Source organism: Oenanthe melanoleuca, chromosome 5, assembly GCF_029582105.1.
Source record: "Oenanthe melanoleuca isolate GR-GAL-2019-014 chromosome 5, OMel1.0, whole genome shotgun sequence".
NCBI classification, from domain to species: domain Eukaryota; kingdom Metazoa; phylum Chordata; class Aves; order Passeriformes; family Muscicapidae; genus Oenanthe; species Oenanthe melanoleuca.
Window position 1 is genome coordinate 29,186,366 of NC_079339.1, and position 6,301 is coordinate 29,192,666.

Here is a 6,301-nt window from a genome sequence, read left to right on the forward strand (position 1 = left end):
CCATACTCGGGCTGCAAGGAGGAGCAAGAATGGGGATATTTTGATCAATGCTATTGTTATAATAAAAGCTATCCCCAGCTGTAGGTAAAATATCTCTTGGGAGCAGCATTTCTTGCTGACTCCATATAGAAGGCTTGGCAGAATGCCACGTGCTTTTCAGATATTTTTTGCTGGTAACAGAAAATTCCTCCTGCAGGGCTGTAGAGCCTGCCCCCTAAAGCCCATGAGCCGGAGTGTGTAATCTCCCTGGAGACCCAATGCACATGAAGAAATATAATCTTCTTGAAGCATCTGCTGTCTGTGTTAAAATCTGATTGGGATGCAACTGTCGAATCTCCACTCACTCATTGCAGAATCCTATACAGGGCAATAAAAAATGCAATCTCTCTCTATTGCTTTGAGAAGGGATATTTTGTTGTGGCTGCAGCATGAGAGGTTTCTGTATCCAACAGACATTTCCCATGCTTTTGTGTCCCGGTAAGGTAATAGCACACAACAGATGGGAAACGGAGCCGTTCCGCGAGGTCACGGTCATGGCATCTCATGCAAATCCTTTACCCGCTGGGACCTCGTGGCACAAGAGCTGTGCTGGGGGAAGCCAGGAAGAGCTTTCCTGCCTGCACAGTGACATTGGCAAGGAGGCCTGGGAGGACAGTCTTGGCAAATGGATCAGTCTGACAGATCAGCTTTCCTGCTGGGCCTTAAAGGGAAGGAGAGATATTTCTTTTCGTAGAAGACACAGAGAAAAGGGGTGTCTCCTGTTTTTTAAATTTCTTTGTATATTTTTCTGAGCCAGTTGAGGACTTGGTCTCTGCTCTGAAGATATATGTGTAGTGAGCAGAAAAGAGTGCTTTAAATGCAGAACTAGCAAGGAAAGAACAATCAATATGGCTTGCCAATGTTACTCAGATCTGCTCTTGTTTCAGTTTTCTGTATTCTTTTTCAACACTGTAAACTCATCTCCTTGATATCTGCCCTGCCCTTTCTCTCAGTCTGGGTCTTCCCTTCCCCCACTTCTCTCTTTAATACTGGTGTTCTCATTTCCCCTTTTGTACATATGACCCTTTCACTATGCAGGGATTAGTATCTCACTCATAAATATGTGAAATAGATACGTAGATGATTTAATTTGCTGGGTTTTGTAGGGCTAGTGAGATAGACTGGCATGGGGAGAAGGGTATGTTCTAGCAGGTCAGCTGAAGAAAACATCTTGGGTACAGGATGAATAATGTGAAACACCAACACCAGTCCAGGAGGGACACCTCAAGGGACAGGGAGAAGGTAATAAAATACAAAGGCTAGGCAAATACGGAAAAGCAGAAGACAAAATCAAAGATGCCTCTGTTTCTCTCATTTGTTATGTGTCTTCCAGGGAGAAAGGACAAAAATTAGGTACATGAGAAAAAAAATGGGACCAGAAATCAACCCTGATTGCAGTGGTTCAAGTTGTTGGTAACTCATTCAGGAAGACATGCCAGAGGAGCCAAGAATAATGCTGATCTAGTGAGATGGTGGCAAGCTAGGAGGGAGGCAGAGGTCTGGGACATGAGGGGGAGATGGCAGTAAAAGTTGTGCAACTGGATGGGGGTGCCCAGTTTGGGGACACAGCTGATCTGAACAGGGATTCCTGAGGAGGGGGAGAGTGGCCATAAGGAGGTGATAACAAAGAGCTGGAGATAACAATGCTGTGAAATCCTGACATTGTCAAATGGCAAAGATTAAGTCACCAGATCCAAAACAGGAAATAAAGATGAACACTATAGCCTAACAGGCAATAAGACCTTGCCAGGAGTCAGGTAGTGAGGCAGAGAGGAAGGACAGGATGGGCAATGGAAGATAAAGCAGAGAAATAAGGTTTAATGAACCATACATGACAGCAGTCAAGGCCAGGCTTACTGCTGGCTTTGCCAGCAGCCATAAGGTTGCAGGCAGCCTTGCTGGGACAGTGTAACACCACAAGATTCATGCTGGGTGCATGCCCAGAGGTCAGTGGCCAGGACAACTGCAGCCTGTGCTGCTGTTTGGAGATGTTTGTGCTACTTTCAGCAGTCACAAAGCCCCACCATAAGCACACTGCTGGGGGCCGTGCTACCCTTACTGTGAGATCAAAGGACAGCTGGGCTTTGTCATCACACTTGTCAACCAAGGTGTCATTATCATTATCATGCTAACTCAAATCAGCCCCTGCTGCAGAGCCAGTTCACCATCCAGTGACATTAAAAGCTGTTTTGCTAGAGAATCTGGCTACCAGCATCTGGCTAAGGTACACACCTGTGTGTCACCTGAAGAGGAGTTGCAGAGAGGAGGCCCCTAGTGTGCTACAAGCCATGCTCCACTCTGGTGTTGCTGGCATGCCCAAATCATTATTACGGATTTGCCTTCCTGTGTGGCAGACAGGGCTGGATGGAAAGGGAAAACAGAGGTACCTCTTGGACATTTTAGTCAAGCTCTTTCATTGGTGGAACAGAGCTGGGATGTTTACTCTTATCCTTGAAAATTTCAAGAAACTTTTTTCAATGCTTACTCCCTCTGATAACTTAGCACTTACAGATCCGGTTAGGGACATGCTTTCATCAATGTGACAACAAAAACACAAGACCTGGCCTGGACAATTTGCAATGTCAAGATCCAGTGACTGAGACTGGAGACAGCAGACAGATCCAGTGGCCAAAAGATGGAGCAGCAGAAGAACAGGATGTCTAGGATCAACATTGCAGCCTGGGTGGGAGTACTTTTGGTTGATGACTTACCTGAGAAAGAGGAGGGTTTGACTTATCAGGGTGCATACTGCTCTCCTGAGCAATAATAGAGTGCATACAGACTGGAAGCCAAATCCTGTCAAAGGAACCAGAACATCCCCAAATGATAACTCCCCTTTTTAAAATATGAAGCAGGATAGTGTGGTATGTTTGCCTTAATCTGATTTAAACACCATATGTAAAACATGTTTGAAAAACCTAGGCCTAACTTCCCTCTGTGAGCTGACTGCTCATCAATTAGAGGCTTTCATCCCCTGACACATCTAACTGAAGCCATACCAAAGCACACAAACATGCAGCTTGAAAGAAGGTCAAGAACATTCAACTTAGATCTTAACCTTTTTCATATGTATTTGGGCTTTATTTTGGATATTCTCTGGATTTTATCTGCTCAAGAAAGTGGCAGTGAGTAGGCATCTGAACAGGGGATGGCTCTTCATTGCTGGTAGAAGTTACAATGCAGCATGTATGCCATCAGCTATGTTTGTGCATCTAAACATATATATATATATATATACACATATATACATTATGTATATACACATTTATGTGAGGGATGAGGTGAACTTATGTATTAGTGTACATTCTCTGAAACTCAAAGAGATTTACCAGAGCAGCTTTTTGCTGAATTTAGCCTTGAAAACCTATTGAGTACCATTGTGTGGAAGGTAGAGCAAACACACTGAACAGTAATTGCATACTTCCTGTTGTACTTGTGCCTGAAGGCAAGTGTGTAAAATGTTTTCTGCTTTTCAAAGCACGGACAACTGTTGTGGGCTTCAATGGAAGGTACAGCTCATCAGCAAATAATTAACACAGCATTTTTGTTCAACTGCCAAAGGTGGGGTTCAGACTTGTAGTAGGGAGGCTTGAGTACCTGTCATTGCAGCATGGGCTTGCAGTGGAGTAAAAGCATGGAAAAGGACAGGATACCCCAAAGGAGAAAGAGAAGCAGCAGGAAGAGCTGTGGTATCAGATGAGTGGTCTGACAACAGAAACAGCATCACAGATAAGCTCTGCAGTTACTGCAACACAAGCTGATAGAGCAGATGGTCACCTCAATTTAGCCTTTAACATAGCTTGTTGCCCCTAGCAATATTTACCCAAAAGTACTCTACTGATGGAGATGGGATTATGTAGCAGACAGAGGGAATCAGTCCTATTTTATACAAGATATGGGGCTGCCTGTCAGCTCTGACAGTCCCTTCACGTGCTGGCTTTGACTTGGGCAGACAGAGCAAGGTCATGAAATGCACAACCATTTCTGGGACAGCTTCACATGGTGGAAACCAGATAGCACTTCCCCAGTTTCCCAACTTTGTTGACATGTTAACTCACTCCACAAATCTGCAAACTTGGTTAAGAGGTTAAGATGTTAAACTCCCTTTTCTCTTTCTGAAATGATCTTTTGGGAACTGTCAGGACATTTTCATCAGCTCCTGATCAGTGCTATTTTGGGCTAATTCTGACCCACTTCAGTAATTCTTCAGAAGCAAGAATTATTTCATTAGTTTGTGAAAAGCACTTCAATGATCCTTCAGTGAAATGTGAAAATACTATTATCCTCATTCTCAAAATGCTAAGGTAAAGAACCACACTGAAATAGCAATACAGAAATGTTGCAAAGGTGATTAACTACAATGGAAAGCAACATTCTTCACTGGAAAGTGTCCCATATTTGAAAGGCCAGACATATCTAAGCATATGCATATCTCACCTATTTAATAAATGTCTCAACTGCACATTTATGTATTTTTATTAAAGAGAAAATTGCTTGTATTTCCTTCTCTTTCTTCTGCATTATAGCATTAAGGCAGGACTACATGCCAAACAACAGTATAAACAAACAGCATCACCAGATACTTAAAGGTCTTTAGCTCCTAAATTGACTAAAGCATAAATACAAACTGACGTCAAACATTTGGGATTACCATTTAAAAACTGCTGTTTTCTGAGACACTAATGAAGGCCATTCATAGCAGAAAATTCGGTGCCTACAATAGGAGGAGTGAGTGCCCAAACTCCAGAGTAAGGAGTCAAATAAATGGTCTGCATCTCTTAGAATAAAAAAACCTGCCAATTTGCTTTAGACCTATGAGAAGTGCCAGATACAGAGAATATGAAGAGATTCTTTCAACCTCTTCAAGATTTAGGAGTGTCACCACCAGTTCTTGCTCTGTCACCATTATCAGCAGTGTTTTTATCACCCCCTCTGCTCATCACAGTCCTGGTATGGTGGAAGCCCAGGATGCCCATCCTGGCAGTGCACTAGAGCTGCACAGCACACCCCATGCAATGCAGACTGTAGTTGTGTGATGATACTGACCTGCTCCAGAGCTCACCTTCCATATTTGGTCTTCAGGGTCTCCATTAAACAGCTGAAATCTCAAACAAGTAAGAGCACAAGTAAGACAGGAAGCAGTGATGAAGCCTATATAGGATCTCTGTCTTTCTCCCTCTTAAGCAAGGAATTAAGAGTACATTTTATAAGGCAAAATGAAGTCCTGAGTAGGCGTTGGTACTATTTCAGGTCTGAAGTGGTATAGCCAAATGGCAGCACACTCTGAGGAGTGACTATTCTGCTTCTCAGCATGATTAACTCAGCAGGACGGAGCACAGCACTATGTGGCTTTTAGGACCTATATTGGCTTAATGAGCATTAGCTTGCACATCCCAAGGTGATGTATTTTCCACAAAGTTGTAAGTTGGGAATCACCTAGAGAGAAGGAGGACTGGAGATTTTGAACACTCCTTCTAGTTTAAAGTTCAAGCAATAATACGCTTTGGGACAAGCAAGCATTTGTGTTTCTGCAAGTAGTGAAGATTTCAGTGGGAAAGCACAGCTTTGTATTTGAAGATGTGGTGCCTTTAGTCGCAAACTAACCAGTGCATCCCCAACAAAACAGCACCTTTTCCTTCTGCATCTGTGCTAGTTTTCCAGGAGCCAAAAGCAGAGCAGGTACAGGGACACCACCTGCTTATGTAACTTCCCCTCTTGTTCACAAAGAAGTTTGACCAGTGGTCAAATCCTTGATGGAGCAAACCATTGCCATCCTAGAAGATGTAAGCTACCCCATATGGTACAAATTCACTATGAGGTCTGTTGAAGCTTTGCTTGTGATGAGCCTGAAGTCCAGAGCCTTACCGCTCTTTAAATATCAAAGTTCTCGTGCCCAAGTAGAGACAGACCTGTGTTAGCATAAAACCTTGAGTGCTGCCAAGGCCCCTAAGCAGCTGCAGAGCTTGCTCCATTCTCTGGGACAGAAGGTGGAAGGTAATGTCCCTTCCCCAGCAGCTGGCTCAGGACACTCCAGGAGGAGTAAGGCAAGACAGGATCAAAGGGAGGCAATTTGCCAAACAAGGACAATGCTGTTTCTGTTCTCGCTAGCTCTGTGACCCACAGTGATCTTTAGGTGCCAAAGCAGCTGGGTAAGGTGACACACATTACTGACAGCTTCTGGTTTGGTAAGGGCCATATAAGAAGAAAAATTTCCTTTTACAACAGGGGATGGACCACAGAGGGATTTGATAGCTGCCAATGT

General features: G+C 43.7%; 1 protein-coding gene across 1 annotated transcript in view; it reads right to left on the reverse strand.

Annotated features, from left to right (window-relative positions):
- The window catches only part of RAD51B (RAD51 paralog B), a 386,318-nt gene that overhangs the window by 356,966 nt on the left and 23,051 nt on the right, over positions 1–6,301 (reverse strand). The window lies entirely within an intron of this gene.